This window comes from Mauremys reevesii, linkage group 12 (genome assembly GCF_016161935.1).
Source record: "Mauremys reevesii isolate NIE-2019 linkage group 12, ASM1616193v1, whole genome shotgun sequence".
NCBI lineage: Eukaryota > Metazoa > Chordata > Testudines > Geoemydidae > Mauremys > Mauremys reevesii.
Window position 1 is genome coordinate 5,264,209 of NC_052634.1, and position 22,086 is coordinate 5,286,294.

Here is a 22,086-nt window from a genome sequence, read left to right on the forward strand (position 1 = left end):
TATAGTAGGTGGATATATCTGGCCTTGCCAGGACAGATGGGATCTGACTCCTTCCCCCTCACCAGCCTCTGCAAGATTTTAGGGAAACACAAAAGTGCAATATGCTCTTCATAATTGTCAATACACTTGATGTCTTCCTGATACTCCGGGTCTATTACCTTAATTGCTTCCCTCTCCACACTTTATTTTAAGGTGAGCATTAATTGATTTCTAACTGTAATCACAATTATGGTGTGTTATCCTGATTAATGTAAGGCTTGATTAATAGATAAGGTGCCACTGTTTTCCCTTTTTGAGGAAGAGATGAAATATGTTTTTACTCCATGGCTGAAGTGCTAATTTCACTGGAGAATGCGGCGCTAATGCAAGGCAATTAATCATCTATTTTGGTAATTCACGGTAGTAAAATCATCAGTCATGATGACACAAAAGCAGTGCATCTCAATGTGCTCTTGTAGATTAAACCAGTGTCCCGAAATCTTAATACTTAGCTCAGCTGTTAAGAACTCCAGCCCTTTTCATCCCAAGTTCTCAAAGCACTTGGCAAAGGAAACTATCGTTATCCCCCAGGGAAAGTGAGGTGATGTGACAGGCAGGTCACTGAATGAAGAAATGTATTAGTGGATTCAGTATTGGTAGGAAACAAGTAGGTAACATCCGGTGAATGACCCGAGACCCATTGATATCCTGGGATGGGCTTCCAGAAGTTTAGTTCAGTGGGTTTTGAGAGGCACGTCCCATCCTCATCATCCATCTGTGTGCTCCTCTAGAGCCGTATGACTTGGAGATTATAATATTATTTAGTTGTGTTACAGTAATAGTTAAAGGCCTCAGCCGAAATCAGAGCCCTATTGTGTTCAGTGCTGTACAAACACAATAAAGGACAGTGCCTGCCCTGAAGATGCTGATAAATTGGAGACCATTCAGAGAAGAGCCCGGAGAACAATTAGGAAGCATGCCTTATCGTGATTGCCTCAAAGAGCTCGATCTATCTAATTTAACAAAGAGAAGGTTATGGGGTGATTGGATCACAGTCTATAAGTACCTACATGGGGAACAGATATTTAATAACAGGCCCTTCAATCTAGCAGAGAAAGGTCTAACACAATCCAATGGCTGGGAGTTGAAGTGAGGCAAATTCAGACTGGAAATAAAGTGCACATTTTTGTTGGTCAGAGTAATTATCCAAGGGTCTGTAAAAGCAGCAAAGAATCCTGTGGCACCTTATAGCCTAACAGACGTTTTGCAGCATAAGCTTTGGTGGGTGAATACCCACTTCGTCGGATGCATCCGACGACTTGCATCCGACGAAGTGGGTATTCACCCACGAAAGCTCATGCTGCAAAACGTCTGTTAGTCTATAAGGTGCCACAGGATTCTTTGCTGCTTTTACAGATCCAGACTAACACAGCTACCCCTCTGATACTATCCAAGGGTCGTGGGGGATTCGCCATCACTGGCCATTCTGAAATCAAGAGTGGCTGCTGTTGTAAAAGCTCTGCTCTAGGGATTATTGTGGGGCAGGTCTCTGGCCTTTGTTACACAGGCGGACAGGCTAGATGATCACAATGGTCCCTTCTGGCCTTGGAATTTCTGACACTCTTATAATCTAAATATACGAGACAGAAGAAGGGCAAGAGAGAAAGGAAGGATTATTATCCCCATTTTATCTATAGGGAAACTGAGGCACAGATTTGCTCAAGGTTACACAAGACAGGAATTGAGCCCAAATCTCTTGGGTCCTGCCGATATCCCAGTTTCCTCGTCATCACTAACATGGCCCGCACCTGCATAATGATGCCAAGAGCCAGAGGCTGGAAGGGGGCCAGGAGTGGTTCACAGGCTCAAACATTTAAAAACTACATCTTCTAAACCGGCACCTTTTTAGAGCAGGCGTTTCTCCTTCTTCCCTTCCTGGCAAACGTCAGCTCAGAGCAAAGAGAAAAGCAAAGAAACAGCAAGTCAGAGCCTTAATTACAGGGCAGCAGCATTTCAAAGGGATAAAATTAGAACGGTTACCCCCAAGCCGAGGAAAGCAAAGCAGCGGCCTGAACCGATGCATCCCAGCCGCCTCCTGTATTCTCCACATCCTGGGTGAGTCAGGAAATAGCACACGGTGCTCTGTCTGATTACTGCTTAAACCTTCCAGCCACCCAGATCTGCAGCTAACCCTCCCCCAACCCCAGATTAACCAGGTCTCACTGCCATAAGGGCCTGGGAAAAAGAAGATTAAGCTCTATCTTTTGAAATACAGTATTGTCCTAAGCCATTGCTCCCTGGGTAAACCACAGTCAAGGCAATCGGCCATCAGCTTCCTTGGCCCTAGAGAGGCAGGATGCAGAAATCTGTTTCTACTGACAGTCTGTGTCCCTGGACAAACTTGGGAAGGGACCTTTTCCCTGCTCTGCTGAAGCTACTGTAGCCAAATGCACAGTAGGGTAATGATCAGGGTAGATGCTCCGCTCCCTGCTACTAGCATTGCACAGACACCTTCATTAGCCCAGCTCCCCAGGACGGTTTTGACAAGGTGTCCTTATGTCATTCAGGTGTTGTTCATTATTTGTACTGTGGCAGTGGCTAGGAGCCTCAGTCATGGAGCAGGGCTGTGTCAGGTGCTGTACAAACACAGAACACAAAGATGATCCGTGCCCCCAAAGAGTTGACAGTCCGAGTATAAAACAAGAAACATTGTGGTGACAGACAGATGGACGGGAGCACAAAATCACTGACTTAATGTCTGCCCAGCTCCTTTCCCATGAAGGCTTGCTGAAGTGACCGTCACGGCAGCAGGCAAAGATTCATATCATTGGCCTGGCCATCAAAGTGATGTTTTCACCACAAAAGAGTCAAATATATATTGCGTTGGCTCTGAATTTCCCAGGGGTGTTCGGCTGCAAAGAGACAAATCCCCATCACTGGTGGAACTCAACATAGCTCCATTGAAGTAAGTGGTGGTATCCTGATTTACACCAGCTGAGGCTCTTTACTCGTTGTTCGTACCACACCCGTGTAGTCGTATGACTGACAGGGAGGCTGCCAAGAAAGAGGAGCTCCACACAGGATTTTCTTGACTATAAAGCCCTGACATCTCGAGCTGGGAGAATAATCACTGCACAGAGGCTGATAACGGTCTCGCACAATTGCTGTGTAGAATCAGAGCCCTTTGTTATTCGGAGTCCTTTGTTATTAGCGCTCGCATCAGAGCAATCACATTTATTTGGAGAAGAATGGCAGCCCGTCAAAACACCAGGCAACCATGAGATACCACCAGAAAAGATAGAATTGTTCCAGCTGCCTTCTCTCCCTCAACGAAGGGCCAATAAATTTCTCCCAGGTGTCCGGAGTGTTTGTCCGGCGTATGCATGCATGTTCTCATGATGTCAGGCAATGGATCTGTTTGACGGGAAACAATGGGCAGTAACTAAACACACAGATCCATTTTTACAGCAGGCAGATCTGATGAATAGGTGTGCAGAAGCTGGGAGCCTTAACTGCGCTTATAGAGATTGCAGTTATCGCAAAATAAGCACTCTGTTCTGCGGGAGCACAGTAACCCCATGAGGCCTGGAAGGGCATGTTTTCTCCTATAATTATTTGAGGGGCTGATTGAAAAATTTTTGATGGCGCAGTTTTCCACCAGAAAATTCTGTTTGATGGAAATCGAAATGTTGCAGGGGATCGTGTTGATTTCGGCGAGTTCGACAGAAAATTTTTGTAATGTTTTGAAACAAAATGGAGTATTTCATTACAATTTCTCATTTCGTTTGTTTTCTTGTTCCATTTTGTTCTGACTTTTTTTTACTTTTAATATTATATTATCACTTAATATTTCAGGTGTGTGTGTGTATATGTATAATATTTAATATAATGTTTCAACGTTATCTAAATGAAATGTTTTGATAGGGTTGTTTAGCTCTTTCTGGAACTAAAGATTTTGGAATTTTTGTTTGTGGTAAATTTCCAATTTTCACCATTGCACCCCAAAGCAGGAGGCTGGGAAGTTTCAAAATGTCAGACTTGCCCAGGGAATGGAAATTCCATTTTCCAGCCAGCTCTAATTATTTGTATTGTGGTCGTGTCTAGAGGCCCCAAATGAGATGGGGAACACTGTTCTGCTAGGTGCTACAGAAAGAGACAATCTTGGCTAGGGATGTACAAGTGCCTTTTGTTAATGTGTCTGACAAGCTCTCAGAACTGAGCTACTGTTCTGATTCTAGGCATGTCTTCGCAAAAGCTTCTGGAAACGTGAGAAAACAAGCCTGTCATTTCCCATATTCAAGCCAGCCTGAGTTTCATTCCTGCAAACCTCACACCATTCAATACACATATAACTGAGTGCAGTGATACAAATACAAAGCACACTTATTTTAAAGAGTGGCCTTCGGGCAGTATGTGGGTCTGTGTATTAGCCATATATAAGCTACAAAAAAAAGAAAGCATTTTCCATAAGGCTTAAAGGAGAGAAGCGATTTGAAGAGCAATTTCTCCATCTCGCATCTAATGGTAGAGGAGGAATGTGAGATAGGGACATGGGGGCAGGACGGACCAAGAGCAGAGGCAAGACAAAAGCTGGTGAATGTAGAAGGAGATGGATAGGAAGTCAGAGGGATGGGGCAGAGAGGGTCCATTGAGGTTGGTTGGTTGGTTGGTTTGTTTAAGAGGAAGACCTTTTTGAACTCCAGCTGTAGTTGGGCAAAAAGTCAGAAGAGGGCAGACGCTGGGGAGGTTATATGGGTCCATTTCTGAAGGGAAAATGGGTGTCAGATACTTTAGAGACAGTCTCGGCTGGAGCTGGCTGCAACACGGCTGGTTGGTTGGTTTTCCTGTGAAAATTTTCAAATGAAAAATTGTTTTTTTCCTGTGGAAAATTTTGAAAGGAAAGAAAAATGACCCTTTTTTAAAAATTTGAATCTCAACAAACATTTTCTATTCAAATGAAATTAAGTTTTCGCTTAGTTTCTCAAAAGCTGAAATGTTAAGGTTTTCGAAAACCAAACCAAAGTGCAAAATGCCATTTGAAACACAAGAAAACAAAAATGTTGATTTCATCTTGAAATGTTGATATTTGGATATTGGGGTGGGGGAGGAAAATCCACTTTGTCTTACTACTTGATGTCTCCATTTTTTAATGGAAAAAAGTAAACAAATGAGAGAGAATGGGATTTTGCCCATAGAAACAAAATGAAATATTTCACTGAAAAACAAAGATACAACAACAACGTCAAACAAAATGAAAAAATGTTAATTTATTTTGTTTTTTTTAATTAAAAGATTATTATTGTTTGACATTTACATCCCAAAAATCCTTGGCCCAAAGAGCTTACTTACCTTTTTTTGGACCAATAATACTTTAGAAGTTATTTGAATGACAAGACGACATAGGTAAATCGTTTCAGGCACAAGGGAGGTTGTGTAAGAGATGCTATGAGGGTTATTGGATGTAGCTAAGAACCCAACTACAATAATTTTGTCTTTACATCCTCTTTAAAGACTCACTCCTACCATGCTACTTGAATTGAGTTGACTTGTATATAGCCTGCCTGTTGTTGTTCCTCTTCCCCTAAAATCTGCCAACTTGTCTCCCCGTCCTTAGACCATGATTCAGTTTAAGATTTTGGGTCTTCTCATGTGCTTAAAGTTAGGCGCATGCTTAAGTACCATGCTGAATCGGGACCTTAGATTATAAGCACAGATCGGCCTTGAGTTCTAGGAAAACATCTAGGACATAGCAGGTGCTATCACAAATAATATTAATAATCTCAGAAGACCTTATAACTGTGGGAAGGAACAGACTTGTGTGAGCCAACAAATATTATAGCCCCGATCAGAACACTTCCCAATGAAAGATTAGGAGATTTCCAATCCAATAGGATAATAAATATGACCACCAGGCCTCGACCTTTCAGCCTTTCCCACAGTTCTAAGTGAAAATACATTATCTGGGTTTGTGAAAACATGAAGTAGGGCTAAGAAAGCTGGATAAATGCATACGCTCTCCAGACGAAATCGTTCGCCATCAGGGTTATAAAGATGTCACTTGCCTTTATTTATTTGGCTATCTCCTGTGGCTGAAGTGATGGACAGCCCTTCAGTCCCCAATTTCTGTGCTTTCTTGGTTTGGTGCCGGGCTGTATTTTTATCTCTATATATTTTCCCTCTGCTGAGAGTTATTTCCTGCAGTCCATTAGGAGGGCTGGAAGAAGGGGTGCAGTTATAGTTAAAGCTATTTATACTCCTCATTTCCAGCCACGTTGTTTTTCTCATGGAAGAGCAAATCGGTGAGTTATAGATCTCCTTGATAGTGAAAGACACATCTCCTTTCATCACAGAAATGCTGTGTTGTGAATGACTCTGAAACAAACAGCAAGAGAGTCCCCCACAGGTGCTGGAACTAGGGGTGTTACTGCTAGGTGCTGCTGCACCCCCTGCCTTGAAGTGGTTCCCTTTATATACAGGGTTAACAGTTTGATTCAATGGCTTTCAGCAGCCCCACTATACACATCGTTCCAGCACCCCTGGGGACATGACTTGTGTGCAGAGTCTGATTCCGCTCTTGTGCAAGTTCAGCAGGACCCCACTCAAATAATGAAGTCACACTCTTGAAACAGGAGCAGAATTTGATCCATTTTGCTGTACACAGCGCCAAATATTGCTCTCCAACCTCAGTTGTTTTCCGGTATGCGGCAGCGGCTGCTGCTGCCCCTGCATTTTATGTTCATAATTCAGAGATTTTAAGGCCAGAAGGGACAATTAGATCCATCTAGTCTGACCTCTTGTACAACACAGACCTGAGACTCTCATCCAATTACCCCTGTATTGAGCTCAACAACTGGTCTTTGGCTAAAGTATGTCTTTCAGAAAGGCATCCAGGCATGATACGAAAGCTTCAGGAGATGGCAAATCCACCACTTCTGTTGGTGGCTTGTTCCATTGGTAAATCACCCTCATTGATGGAAAAAATAATGTTTTGTGTTTCCGTAGTTCCTTCCATTCAAGGAGCTCAACATGCTTGGTGGAGATGAATGTATAAACCCTCAACCCTCCCTCATCCCCTTCTTGCTGGGTTTTCAGTGGATGTTAACTCCCCCAGTGCCTCTCTACAGTGGGGGGTTAAACCCTCTCTACCCCAATTGCTGGCTAATGGTGGCTGGAACCATTGGAGTAGACCTAAGTATCATTATTAATTAACCCCACAGATTCCGCCCTGGAACAAATAGCATTGTCAGTTTGGTTACAATGTCATAACATGAGCCCACTGAACTCAATAAGTCCCAATTGTACGAGTGGAAAGAACGATCGGTTTTATTTAAAAGATAAAAGCCTTACCTAGGACTATGCACACATGCATGCATACACACATACAACCAAAAATAGGAGTGTGTTCCCCTCTATCTGCTTCCCCTTTAATCTATTGGTTTCTTCCCCCTCTCAAAGGAAGCTGGGATGCCTGGCGGACCTTTTAAAAATGCTCAGCAGATTTTATCCTGATTGCCCAGCTCTTAGGGAAATGTCACAGACCAAGCCCCGGCCCTTTCATTCCCAATCCCGTTGATGTTTCTGGGCTCCCCTTTTAATACGAAAGCAAGCTAGATCAAGGCGCTGTGTTGGAGTGGGAGGCAGATGTCTAGTAGGTACTGGTGCACTCCATGGAGGCTTCTGCTCATCATTTTCCATTGACACGCTGTTCCAGCGCACTACGTAGCTGTGACACACAATGCACCAGAAAGCTCCATCGGGCCGTGGTGCCACATCAAGCTAATAGCTGCCTACTCTGCGGGGTGTCAGGACCTGACAGCCCTCTTGGGTTTTGCAAGATCAGGATCTATGGTGCTTAGCCTGCCCAGTGCATGTCAACTGGCATTTACTTCCTGGTCTGCATTGCATGCATTGCATCCAAAGAAGTGAGTTGTAGCCCACGAAAGCTTATGCTGAAATAAATGTGTTAGTCTCTAAGGTGCCACAAGTACTCCTGTTCTTTCATCCTGCAATAGGTTCATATGAAGGAGCTGGTCTGGTTGAATAAGGGCGCAGCTCTGAGCTGCCACCCAGAGAATCCAAGGCTGAGGCAGTGGGGACAGAGGGTTGCTCCTCTTGCACCTGGGAATGCAGCAGAGGAAGCAAAGCTCAACTCCTTGGGGGAAAGAGGGTATGGACTCACTCTCTCTGCTGCCACCTTTAGCCAGCCAGAGAACAACTCTGTAGCCAGCTCTCCTAATGTATGGTGTTATGGGACTCTTCAGGGAAGATGGGGAGATCCCAGAGGAACCCCCAAAATCACCCCCAAGGAACAATCCAGTAGAGTGGGATGGCCAAACCCATGTCTCCCCCACAATGGCATTTCTGAGCCATTGAGCCTACATCACTTCTCTGTAGATTAATGCCATCCTGCATGCCCCCAGCAGGCTATGGACTTGTCTGGGTTCTGCCCTTCATCTCTGGAGTCCTTCAGCTGGAAGGCAAAACAGGGTGGATTTAAAAAAAAAACCCAACAAGTTGCAGGCAGGAGGAAGAAGAAAGTTTCTGCTGTGTCATCATATTAAATGTCAATTTGACTGGTGGACCAGAATTTATAGCTTCTAGCCCTGCTTGTCAGCCAAGGCACAATTATGAAAATATCAACAGCCCCTTGATCGATTTGTCTCTTGTTATCCCGCTTGGCAGCAGGAATCTAGAGGTCAGTTACCAAACTGATCGTCTTTGGCATAAATAAAGGCTGGCACTCCCATCAGTACTTGCTTTTGTTCTCTCGTGTCTGCCAGAAGTTGCAGTAGATGTGGCTGCAGATTCTGTGGCCTGTCTCCTTGGGAAATTACTTTCCTATTGCATAGCCTGTGTGTTTCAGGGTGGACTCACAACTCTGTTTAGAAGGTGGAGCCTTTTCTCTCTCGTGAATGCAGCAAGCTTTCATTGCTCAGCTGGTTTTTCAACTCAGAAAGGGTCACCTATGCGTCCTTTGGCCCTTGTCCCTCACTAGGGGAGGAAATATATTGATGAAGATAGATCCAAACAGTTACACCAGGATGGAGTTACTGAGTTCACACTGCTATAACTAGAGCAGAGTCTGGCCGCCTAGAATCTTCTTGACAGGAGAAAAGTTCTAACTCGACTGACAGATGCCAAGAGGTCTCAGCTGACCTTCAGTCCCCATCAACCACAGAAAATTGTCTCTCACCGACTCCTCACAGCAAAGACAAGAGCTTTCAAGAGAGATGGCACAAATAGCAGGATACTTCATCTGCACCATTCCAAAAGCAGGGGGAAATGAACAAGATTGTTGCATTATTTGTTATTAGCCATAGATTGAAAATGATGTTGCTCGGAAGGATAGTTTTAAGATTAAGATGTTGGGCTGGCGAGTTGGAGATCTGGGCTTCATTCCTGGCTTTGCCACAGACTCCCTGCATGACCTTGGACAAGTCATTTAATCTCTCTCTCAGTTCCCACAACCATGAAATTGGGAGAATAATCATCTTGTCTGTTTCGTTAGTTAACTCTTTGAGGCAAGGACTGTCTTTCACTGTGTGTGTGTACAGCACCTAGAACAATAGGATAGTAATCTCAATTGAGGCCCACACATGGCTACAGTGGCAATAATTATAATTGCCAATTGATAATTGCTGGCTGATAATTGTTTCTCTTTCTTTAAGTGCCCTGAGGCAGCATGTCTGGTGGATAAATGGAGCCTTTTCTCTCAGTTTAGCTGACACTAGGTTCAAAAGGAGAAAGAGTCACTCTCATCTCCAGGTCACATTGAAAAATCTTCTGCCTGGCCTAAAAGACTGAGGGAAATTGATTCTAAATTAGATTAATCCTTAAAAGCTTCTGCCAGAGAGAACTCAGCTGGTCACATCCCAGCAGCCTCTCTGTCATTTGTAACAAGAGGTGCATCTTAATGTCATGTACTAGCATCACAAGGAGCCTTCTATGTCCCCAGGGCCGGATTTACACCTTATGCGCCCGTAGGCACAGCATCTTCAGCGCCCCTCCCCCCCTACATCTGACCTTCATGCTGCACACAGTTAGAGAGAGGTAAAGCGCTCCTAGAACACTGGCGCCTCAAGGCACATGCCTCATTGGAAATCTGGCCCTGCATGTCCCAAGATAAAAGTCAACTCTTCCGAAGTTTGTGGGCTTGTAGCTCCATGGGTTTGGTTCAGCTCTTTCTCTGATCTTATCAGAACAGAAAAGATCCAATGAGAGACTGGGCTGCACAGAAAATTATTGGCCATGTGAGTTGATTATATTAATTATGTATTTATTATTATTTGCATTACAGTAGCATGTAAAAGGCAGGACTGGGATTGTGCTAGGTGCTGTACAAACACTTAGATTGTAAGCTCTTTGGGGCAGGCACTGCCTTTCTTTTCACTGCGTTTGCACAGTGCCTGGCACAATGGAGTCCTGGTCCAGGAGTGGGGCTCCTAAGGATTATCGCAATACAAATAAACAATATTAGTTAGAGAGCCTACCTCAAAGGGCTCATAATGACTGATAGTGTGAACTGTCATAGGGCCAGGAGGGGAGAATCCCAAGCAGCTGATGGCAATTAATCACTCCTCCCAGAGGCTGCTGGGAGTGGGAAAAGCCTGGGGCCTATATAAGCCAGACCCAGCTCATACCGGCGAGGGAGAGGAAACACCAGGAAGACTGAGTGGCAAGAGGAGAAAGGGGCAGGAGGAGAGGCAATCACCTTAAAGAAAAGGTACTGAATTTAGGGAGAGTTGGGCACAGCTGGGGCCTGCCTCCCTAGGAAACTTTGGACTTGCCTGAGGGATAGGAGAACTTATGGGGAAATGGGACAAAAAACTTTGGATGTAGATGATGCTAAACTAAATACCGAGACGCCCCTTTTATGAAGTACCCCTGTGTCCTTTCTCCCCATCCTTTCTCTGAGGGTCAGGACATCCTGGCCCACCAGGCAATGCTTGGTGACATTTGGGGCTTAGCCGGAGGCCAAGTTGCACCTTACGGATAGTCTGCAGAGCTCCACGGTGCTGGTGAGCATGGACTAGCTGACACCATCTAACCAGACACGGAGAAGGGCAATGTTATTGTCTCTGTTTTAGAGATGAGCAGCTGAGGTACAAAGAGATGTTGGGTCACATTTTGAAAGGACCTTGTATCCAAAGGCTCCCATTGTTGTCACACAGGGAGGGGAATTCTTTACTGGTATTGCAGTAGTTCCTTAGAGCCTTAGTCATGGATCAGGGCTCTATTGTGCTCGGTGCTGTACAAACCCAACACAAAGCGTTCCCTGCGCCCAAAGACATGACAACCTAGGTATACGACAAGAGACAACAGATGGATTAGACAGATGGGGGAGCACAAGGAACCAATGAGACAATATTGGCAGTTGTCACAGCGCACCAGTGGCCTAACCTAACCATTGTCAAGTTTTTTGTAGGCATCTCAGCAACAGAGAGTTTTGAAAGCAGATAATGAGTTAGTTTTGTGGGTGTTTATGGGGAATTTCTCCCAAGCGTGAAGGGCAGCATGGGAGAAAGCACGAAGATTCTGTTTTTCTCAGTGGCAGATGAGCACTTTTAAAATCTAGCTACTTATTGAGGTGCCTAAATAGGAACTGAGCTCCTTAGAAAATCTGGTCCCAATAATGGGTACTGAACCCCTCTGAAAATCGCAGCCTAAATGACTTGCCTGAGGACACACAGTCAGTCTGTGGCAGAGCAGGAACCAAATCCAGATCTCCTGAATCCCAGCTCAGTGTCTTAACGGCAAGCCCACCCTTCTTCTCAAATGAAAGCTCTCATCCCCAAATGTTCCTGTCATGTGCAAATCCCTCTTTCAAGCCTATCCTAGCCAGGACAGTATGTCACACACCAATACACCACTGCACTGATCCCACAATTACCTCTCTCCTAGTAAGTTACTTTAAAAACCATCGCCTCCTGCTATTTGATTGTAAATGTTTTATTAATTTACCTTATGATACATTTATGATACTTGCATGCCGTTAATTTCTAACAATATATTTTTGAGCCACCCATCCGTACTGAGAGGCTGGGCTCTTAAATAATCTGCCTTCACTTCATTATAGTTTATTGTTATATTTCAGTCAGTGTGTACAGTGCAAATTAGGAAACCTGCAAAGCTTTCTCATCACAGGAATAATTACTGCCTGGTTGCCTAGAAAGTGGGGTTGTGGGGGAGGTAATCTGTGCTAATTGAAACAGTAAAATATGTGCAGTTGGAATCAGCCCATTCAATACCTTGAGAAAAACCCACACAGCCTCCTGAATTCTACTCTGATCCTCTGGATTATAAATTCTCTTCCTTTCTATCTTGCACAGAACTTTTTAAAAAAAACTCAAAGTACTGGTATTAATTATTTTAAGATTTTTTTGGCAGTTGTTTTCTATAATTAAATTCTGTTCCTTTAGGGAACTTCATGTTGTTTGGTTTCCCTTTTCTTGTTTCTTTCATGAAATGAGACACGAAAGTGAAGTTTGATTCCTGCCTGTTCTTGGGCATTCACTTTACTTTCTCTTCCTTTTGAAGGTCACAAATCCAAGAATTTCATTCTTCAGAGATTCAGCACAGGAGATAGGAAGGCGGCAGCTTTGTTGCCAAGCGTGGGCTGTAGAAATGGGCTGGTCCTGACTCATGGAATCATAGAAATCAGCAATGGAAAAGGCTTGACTTCAGGGCAGCTCCACAAGGGTACAAGGATCCTCACTACTTGATCCACTTGCTGGACTGGAGCCCGAAGCTGCAAGTTGTTTGGAACGTGAACTACTCGGAGTCCATACAACACCTAGCACCATGATGAGCTGACTTAGTTGGGGCCACTAAGCAATACCATAACATAAATAATGAATAATCATTGTTCTCCACATGATCAAGAGCATTGTTTAGGCTGACTTGAAATACACCAAGCAATGAGCTTTCCATCCCTTCCCTTGGGAGACTATCCTACTCTCCAGTGTCCTGACTTTGTTCCTGCTATATATTCCTATGCTGACTTTTATCCCACAGTCCTTCAGACCCCCTGACACAGTCTTTCTCCCTCCTTAATGCTGACACCCTTTGCAGCTTTGTGGAGGGTCATGTCCAAGTCTCATCATTGCTCAGCCAAGCTATGCCTGTTGGCTCAGATTCTCAGCCATACCGTGGCTGCTTTGCCTCAACCCACCAGTGGAAAGTGGCTGTAATAGCATCAGATACGGTCGGTGGAGGATTCCCCCTGAATAAGGAAATCCTCTGGTTGCATAAAGCCCCTTCAGTTGCTCCTACCCCACCTGTTTCCCGGCCTCCAGGATCAGAGGAGTGGACATAGGGAAGGAGATATGGCTGGAGTGCCTCTCCTTTCCAGCGGTCCCCACCTTTGCCCTGTCCTCCTGAGCTGTGCCAAGCCTGGGACAGACTCTAGGATCTGGGCCATTTAGTTCCATTAATCTCTCCTTGCAAGTCAATCCCTGCAGTCCCTCAATCATTGTCCAAGCCCCGCCTGCTTGGCAGCACTCTGGACAGAGCTGTGCTCTGCTTGCAGTGCATGGGATTATTTATTGGCCCATTAAAATGTTTTATTAACTGAGTATTCAAATTAAGACATTCATGTCTATTTCCGTGGGTCTTTTCCAGCTATAATTGAATTCTCCTGGCCCTGGATAAAAAAGCCTATAAAGTCGGTAACTGACACCATGATGCTGCCTGCTGTTGACATTGAAAACATCCTGCTAAATTCTTTCGGGGAGAGCATGACACAGTTTGACCCTATTGAGCAGTAGATGTCGTATGAAAAAGATGTCACAATTGTACAGCCGGCTGCATTTCCCTGGACGTGTTCATTCTGCTGCGGTTGGCCTATACCTGAGCACTTCCATCCTAGTACTGGGCTTTCCAGGGTAACTGCTGAGGTTCCTGCTCTCGTTCTCCCTCCCTCTTGTGGAGGTCGGTGGAGTGACACAACTGCAAAACCAGAATAAGTCGAGATGGTATTGTCAGTGCGCTGCCGGGGACCGCCTGGGCTCAGTACTCCTCTGGAACACAGACCTTTGAGTTCCCAGGGTCAGCAGAGCTGGGCGACTGGCCGCGGAGCAGGAACTGGCACCGGCTGGAGCAGCTTGTCAGAACTACCAGCCAGCTGGGAGTATTCCCAACAAAGTAGCGCCATTGAGCAGACTGGAGTAGCTGCTTTCATGAGGAGCCTATATACCTGTGTTAGGGATCACCTGATTAGAGTCTTGCTTGTGGGTTGGCTGGACCCTTAGGGAATTACCTAAGATGACTCTTAGGGAATGCTCAGGGAATTACCTAAGATGACTCCTCAGCCTCAGATCACTCAGAACACCTAGCTACCTTCATCCCTATCTACAGTCACCCATTGAGTGAGGACAGGCTTCACTCCACGGGGCCTCCTGGATCACTTGTGTCCAGCTCAGCCCTAACCATGGGGCTTGTGACCTTGTGCAGACAGGTGACATTCACTATAAGATCATTGTCATGGAGTCACAGTGATGGAGCCGTGCAAAGGGTGGAGATTCAGAGGCTGGGGTTTCCAGGGAGGCCAACAAGAGTTAGTTGTCCAACGTCTATTGAATTCCAGTGGGATGTGGGTGCCTAAATCCCTTAGGCTCTTTTTGAAAACCCCAGCCACACGTTTCTGAGATGCATCTTTAGAACACTATGTATGGGTTTAATCACCAAACAGGCCTTCTCAGATTCATGCTCATAGCAGCTGCAGGGTATTGAATATTGTCTCTTTGGATAGCCTGATGGAATAAAAGTCACTTTGCCTAAATCAGCCTTTGCATTTTTGCAAAGTGAGGGAAGCTGCCACCTGTTAGGGAGGCTGAAGAACAGAGCAAAGGGCAATGGAATGTTCCCAAGGGTCTGTTGTCGATGCTGGCGTAGAAGAGTAGATCCTGCCAGCTCAGATCTGGGTATCAATTGGCTTCCACATGGAAGTGGTGATGCACTCGTTCCTGTACGTGTGAATGTAGCACCCCCAGAAGAGTGCAGGATTGGACTTAGAAACATGAACTTCTCCCATCCTTCCAAACCCCTTTCTCCTACAGCTAGTTTAAATGATATGCATTGTGCTTCCCTTGGTACTGTGGCCTGTATATTCTAATGCCACTTACAGGTAAATTGTCTTACTTCCCGCCTCCCCCGCACCAAGTAGAATCAAACCACTTCTCTAACTGCTTCTCTCTCACTTCCCAACATGACAGATAAAGCTGAGCTGTGACCTGGAAAATGCATAACCACTTAAAACTGAAGGCAAACAAATGATGCTTGCAGAAAGAGCTTATTAGCATGGTACACCGCTTTCTGATTGGAGCAAAAGGCAATACATTTCAAGTGTACTACGAGGAGCAGAAAAACGGTGCTATGATGCGTTCAGCCAGGACTCCATCAGTTACTAGGGATTCCCAGGACTTTTGGGCAGGGGGAGACTTTGTCTCATTTAAGAAGTGTGGCCCAGACCACCTTTATCCAGGAGGCCAGAGGGCCAGTGTCATCCAGTCTCTAGAACACTAGACTGAGATTCATGAAACCTGAGTACTACTCCCGGCTCTCTGCCCCTGACCTCCTGTGTGACCTTGGTCACGTCACCTCTTTCTGCTGCTGCTTCTCTTCCTCCTCCATTGCTTGTTTGGAGCAGGGGCTGCCTCATACGCTGCATCTTTAGGGTGCTTTGCATAATGCAATACAGTTCATAATGATAAAGGAAAACTCCGCGAGGTTGAACTTACAAAGTGTCCTTCAAAGAGGGTCATGGCGTTTGGTAGGGGGTGATGACTAGAGCCACATAAACAACTATGTTAGCAGCTGTTTCTTGAAAACCGGAGTGACCTCCATTAACCATGGGGGTTTGTCACTAAAGACAAGCCTTTTGATCAATGAATTCTGGACTGGAAAGTAAAACTCTTATTGTGCCATAGCAGACAGATATGCAAAGTGTGGATAGAGGAGCCCTCTGAGTTCTCATCCTTAATGTTTACTTTCCTATAAATATGGTCCTAATTGCAATATCCACTTCAAAGCCCGCTGGCCTTTATCTTCCAAGAATGCTTTGAAACCCTCTTGCTTGGAAAACAGACACATTCCATCCCAAAAGCCCAAAGCCACGGAAGATTGGTCATGTCTCTGGGTAAATACACAAGCTGTTTGGAGACACTAGCCTGCATTGTTCTTCTGGTTTACTTTGGAGATAGAAGGACACGCAGCCTCATTCTGTGTATAAACAGTCTGACTTTCCCCCAAATATTGTTTTTTTTTCATGAGCTTGAAAAATTTCCCGCCTTCCCAAATCCGTTTGTTTAGCTCAGTATTCTCCAGGCAATACAGCAGTGAGGGGAGAGAGACAGGCCCTGTGTTTCTTTTCATTCTTGAGCACATGACCTGTCTCTCTCTCCACAGCTTTTCTCAACTCTCTATTATAAGGCTCAAAAGCTTTGCCCGTTAAGGGCCGGTCCAAAGCCCAATGAAATCAGTGGAAGTCTTTCCCACTGATCAGGATCAGACCCTAGCAAATTATCTAGAGAGCAGGAGTTTGGCTAGTGCCCTGCAAGCAAAACTTGGGGCTGATTTTCAGCGGTACTGAGCACTCAGAACTCCAGCTGAAATTGGTAAGAGTGGTGAATTCTCAGCACCTATGAGATTTTGGATGAAGTCAACAGACTTCGCAGAGGAGCCCTTTGTAAATCTCTCCATTCAAACGAGAGAGAGTGTGTTATTCCAAATCAGTTGTGATCATTCTGGAATGTCTCCTCTGTTGTCAGTTCTTGGCGTTCTGTCCCAAGGAACACACGTACGTAGAAATCTTCGTGTCTGCCTGTGCCTGGGAGTCTGCAGGCCAAGTTCAGAGCATCCCTTTGTGCCCCTGCCCGCATTTCCAGGATGCTCTTTTGAGACCAGCGAAAGGATTGGAAAACATTCCCTACAGCAAGAGACTCCAGGAGCTCAATCTATTGCGCTTAATAAAGCGAAGGTTGAGGAGTGGCTTGATCACAGCCTACGAATTCCCACATAGGGAGCGGAAATCTGATAATAGAAGGGGCTCTTCAGCCTAGTTCAGCCACAGCTATTGGACTGGACGCAGGCATTAACCCAAGGAATACTATGGCCTGTGTTCTGCAGGAGGTCAGCCTGAATGATCACGGTGGTCCCTTCTGGCCTTGGAATCTGACCCCTGTTAGGGATGGAGGTGAGGGTTAGCCTTGGCTACCAGGGTTAACGCTGTAGTCTCAAGCCAGCCAAGGGCTGCCCTCGATGTGGGATCCTGCTTTGGGTGGTTTGCTTTCAGTCTGCGTCCACAGCAGTGCAGTGCCCTTCTGCTTAGCTCACCTCTGTTTAACTTGATGGCTTTTAACACCTTCCTAGAGGGAAAGTTCTCTGCATGGGGCCTGTGCACCACTTAAGTCCTCAATATAGATCTTGAGTGGGGGTGAGATATCACCAAGATGCTGTGGGAATATTGGCCTGGTCCTCAGTTGATGTACATTGGCATAAGCCAAGTCAGTGGAGCTTTGCTGAGCTACGCTAGCTGAGGATCTGGCCCTCGAAAGCAAATCTACGTATCTGTCTCAGCCTTTGTATGTTGGCCATGAAGTGTTTTATGTTACATGTGGTCATCACCTAACCATAGGTAGTGAGTAGATGGGACCAGGTAGCACAGCTGCCTTGGTGGGCAGAGAGATCATGTTTCAAACACACCAGCTAGCTTTCAATTTGACCTTTTCCTTGAAGACAGCCTGGCAGACACCACCTGTACAGAGCATTTCTTCCTTGGTTACATTTGCATGTCGTTTATAATTTGCCATTAGGCTGTCGGCAAAGCCATTACAACCTGTAATATTCAAATGGAATTCTTTGACTTTAAGCCACTGTGATGTGATCCACAATTAAAGCACATTTGGATATAGTAGCAACGCCTCCTCCCTGCATCGTTAACAGCTTTTGCATGCAAAACGTGGTATTTTAAGTCAGATCAGTGACCATCAGCACAAGGCCCCTCATTTACACCCTAATTACCTAATGCTCCTTATTACAACATAGGAGGATCCCTCCTTTTAATGTACTGTGTGGATTTTGTCACTTCCAGTGTGTAAATAAGAATGTGGCAAATGTGTTAAAGGCTTTGAATTCTCTTCAGGTCACAGCACAGCAGCTCCCATTGACTTCAGTGGGGAGAAAAACTGCTCAGAGCCTTTGAAAATCAGGCCCTAAAGACATGTCTATATGGCACAGTTGACTGGAATAGCTATTCCAGAATAACACCCTGTATGGGCACTGAATTCTGGAATAAAAGTGATTTTATTCTGGAATAATTACTCTGCTTTGGAAGTGCACTAGTTATTCCAGAATAAAGTGATTTACATTCCAGAATAGCTATTTCAGTCAATTTCCCCATGTAGCCACTATGATAGGAGACAGAAATTGGCTCAGCCAGCCAGCTAAGAATCCCCTCGGCACTGGGGGAGTTATCCAGGTCCTGCACTGCCCCTTTGGCCCCAATGTTGGTGGCACATCATGTGGGGGAAGAGAATAGCTGGCGTGCTCCAGCTAGCCTCAGCTGGTGAATATCCCCTTGGGCACCAGTTACTAGCTGTCATGGATTAGAGCAGCCCCAAAACTGCTCTAATCTTTGCTGAGTCCTGCATAGAGCCAGCCTGGGGTTTAGGAAGCCACAACCATTTTCCTTGCAACTCTGTCTTCTCCCCATGCTCTTTGAGCAGAAAATCCAGGACCGAAGTGAGTTCCAGATGAAACAGCAAGTTAGACTAGCTACTCCTCTCCTTGGCCCCTTCCATCCCTAGCAATCCTTGTATTCTGCAACTATTAGACTCCAAGGAGAGCACTGTGCTGATTGTTCTGTAAAGGACAAAATGTTTTAATCCAGGAGAGCAAATGCACGTTGGTTAAAGAGCTGTCTGTTTAATAGCTGCAGAGAGCTCCCTAATGCATCCTATGGAGCGACAGACAGATCCAACCATGGCGGTTGGCCAATCAGAATTAAGTGTCCTGATCAAATTTGACATTTCCAAACATGTTGGCTGGGGCAGCAATCACTTTGCCGGGGATGTGGTCTCTGTCTGGTATCTCATCTGTTTAATTGCATAAATAATACCGTTGAAAAGCTACGTTTTATGGTAAACACAGCAGCTCGTGGTTCAACCCGTATGGTAGGCATCATGCATAGCCCATACTAATTGTCAGATATTTCAGAGTACGCCCATGGACTACAACTGGCTTAACTCATATACATTAAAGTCCATGTCAGTAGCAAACCACCATTCTCACTCTCAGTCAAAGCCAGCCAGAACCTTTCACTGAAGAAGAGCTCTGTCTGCATATATAAAATCTCCTCCATAGATTTCACAAGATATGAGAGTTGCAAAACAGAAATAATTTTTGTAGTGCTGAATCTCATTTGCCTTTGCTCTTCTGAATACTGTCATTTGTAAATCGCATGGTTTTATTTTTTTCGCCTTCACATTTAGTGCTTATAAAATATTGATCAAAGCTGTCTCTTTGCAGTTCACAGGGATGGGGCATAGCACAGATAGGAGTGAGGGGAGCAAAGCAGATGGTAATCGGACCGAAAAGAACCTCATCTGCTTTCAAGTTGGTATCTGTTTGCTTACGAAGTGGCACTTGCACTGTGGTGGAATACAGATAAGAGAGGTTGTCGGTAGGAAGGAATTCCAGTTTTTTGGTTAGTCGAGGTGGCTGGCAGCAAGGCAGAGTGAGATAGCAACATGAACAAAATATTCCCATGCAAGATAAGATGTGGCCTGAAATAGATTTGGCCTCACTCTATAAAGGGTTTGGAAGTCTCTTAATGCATTGGCTAAAGTGTCATTTACTTGGTGAAATGAATGGGAGGCAATGTGTCCTAGTGGTTACAGCGCTGGACTGGCAGTGGGGGCTCCTCTTAGCTAGAAAAGGGACTGTGACCTAGTGGTAAAAGAAGGGGAGGAACAGTAGACAGAACTTTTTTTGCTCTGCTCCTGGCTCTGCCACTAACTCATGTTGTGGCCTTGGGAAAGATTTAATTTCTCTGTGCCTCATTTTACTCATCTGGAAAGCTGCTTCTGTCCTTACCTACCTCTTAGAGGTGCATGAGGTGAAAGTAGCTGATATCAGCAAAATAATTGGGGAGCCTTTGATGAAAGGCAAAGTGTCACAGTCAGGTCACCTGTTTATTATTCATATAACTATGATGATTTTACCCCATCTGGCTCACATGATCACCCCAGAGGTCAGCGTCTCTCAGGCTGACCTAGCCTCAGTCATGTTTCTAGGCTAGATAAGGCCAATACCATGGTAATGGTGATGTCTCCATCTTAGGCTACGTACTCTACGATTCCCCGTGTACGCATACGCTAGCTGAACTCTCATCAAGCTGGTGCCCGTATAAATAGCAGGGTCACTGCAGTAGCACATAGCAGCAGAGGCATGATACCGCTGTGCTGAATGCAAAGCTGCCTGACTCCGGTGGGTACATGCGAAGCCGTGCCTTTGCTGCTGCTACCTGTGTTGCTGCAGCTACACTGCTCTTTACACTCATGCTAGCTTGACCAGAGCTGGCATGAGTGTGTGGACACGAGCAGGGGAATCGTAAGTCATAGTGTAGATGTAGCCTTAGAGTGGATGAAATGCAGAGATGCTGGATGGAGATAAAGAGGCGAGTGAAGCATCAAAGACTTTCCTGAGGATTTTTCAAGGCTACAGTCACAGAGAGATCTGCAGTGTTAAAGCCAAGTGGTAAAAGCTTCCTGTACATTATTATTATTATTATATTTGGAGCTGAGTCATTTCCATTAGTGCTGAAAAAATATCTGGTTCTATAACATTAAATACAGGGAGAATTACCAGCCCAAGAGAAATAAATGGTACTCAGCTCCGCACTCTGTCTTAGGTCTGGTCTACACTGAAAACTTACATCAGCCTAACTACATCTCTCAGGCAGGGGGGTTGGAACAACTTGTATAGTGGGGGTGCTGGGAGCCATTAAGCCAAACTGCAAACCCTGCATATGATGGAAACCACTTCAAGCCAGGGAGTGCGGTAGCACCTCCCGCACCCCTAGTTCCAGTACCTATGCTGTCAGGAATATGAAAAATCCACACCGCCGTGAGACAGAGTTAAGCCAACCTTACCCTCCGAGATAGAGAGTGCCTGGTCGAAGAAAATTCTTCCATCAATCTAACTACGGCCTCTCAGGGAAGTGGAGAACCCCTCCCATCACTGTAGTAAGTGTCGCTGACGCACTTCCCTCGCTCTCTCCCTCTCCTCTTTTTGCCGTCAGCTTTTGTGCTGTTATAAAAAGGAGAATGGGGCATGTTTTCCGCAGGGCTCGGCACCCAGAAGCCCCCCTTGGGACACTTACAGCCAGGTTTTCCAGAACAACACGATGAGCTCTTTGGAAAATCTGAGCCCAGTAGTGGTAGGACAGAAGAGCTTTCCCATTCCAAGAAGGGCACCTACCAGCACAAGCCAAATGGCCAAGGGGCCATGCAGATAAATCTAGACTTTGGAGGCATGAGAATTTATCCCAGGCTGGGATGACTCTGCCAAATTGTCAGAACGGCAAGACCTGAAGCTGCTAAATGGGGTAGAATCCTTGGGAAATGCTCCTGCGTCCCAAAGAATAGATGCCAGTCATCAGCTTTTCAAAGCAAGTCTTATATGTGTATCCTTCTGGTTCACATTGCATGAACCAGAAGGATACCTGTCCCCGTCACACTTTGATGGAATAATGTTCTGACTCAAGAAAATGGCCTTCACATGCGTTTAGAGCCAGTGAGATCAAAAGAAGTTGAGGGCACAGAGGACCTCACCAAAGTCACCTGGCAGGATTGGGCCCTAAATGGAGTACTTTTAGAATATGTGTACAGCCCATACTAGGAGCAGATGGGTCTCTGTCCTGCCATCTAGTGGCTGGTCCACATAAGAGTATAAGAACCTACTGTAGCTACCAACTAATGGCCTAGAATGGTAGACACTCATGCTTTGGGAGCTGAATGTCCTGCACGCAGACTTTGCCAAAGACCCAATTTTGGAGGACATTGGGTTGTTACACTGGCACAGAAACAAACACACACACACACTCTCTCT

The 22,086-nt window shown here is 45.3% G+C and overlaps 1 protein-coding gene across 9 annotated transcripts in view; it reads left to right on the top strand.

Annotated features, from left to right (window-relative positions):
- Positions 1–22,086, top strand: part of LOC120375811 — a 371,245-nt gene that overhangs the window by 248,438 nt on the left and 100,721 nt on the right. The window contains exons 1-3 of one of the 9 annotated variants that reach the window (XR_005586815.1): positions 1,628–2,094; positions 10,511–10,702; positions 12,517–13,140. The exons of 4 other annotated variants lie outside the window; for them this stretch is intronic. The gene's annotated coding sequence lies outside the window, so the exon portion shown is untranslated. Of the gene's footprint in view, positions 1–1,627; positions 2,095–10,510; positions 10,703–12,516; positions 13,141–22,086 lie in introns of those variants that run through there. 4 more of the 9 variants (XR_005586805.1, XR_005586817.1, XR_005586799.1 and 1 more) reach the window with 4 other exon arrangements.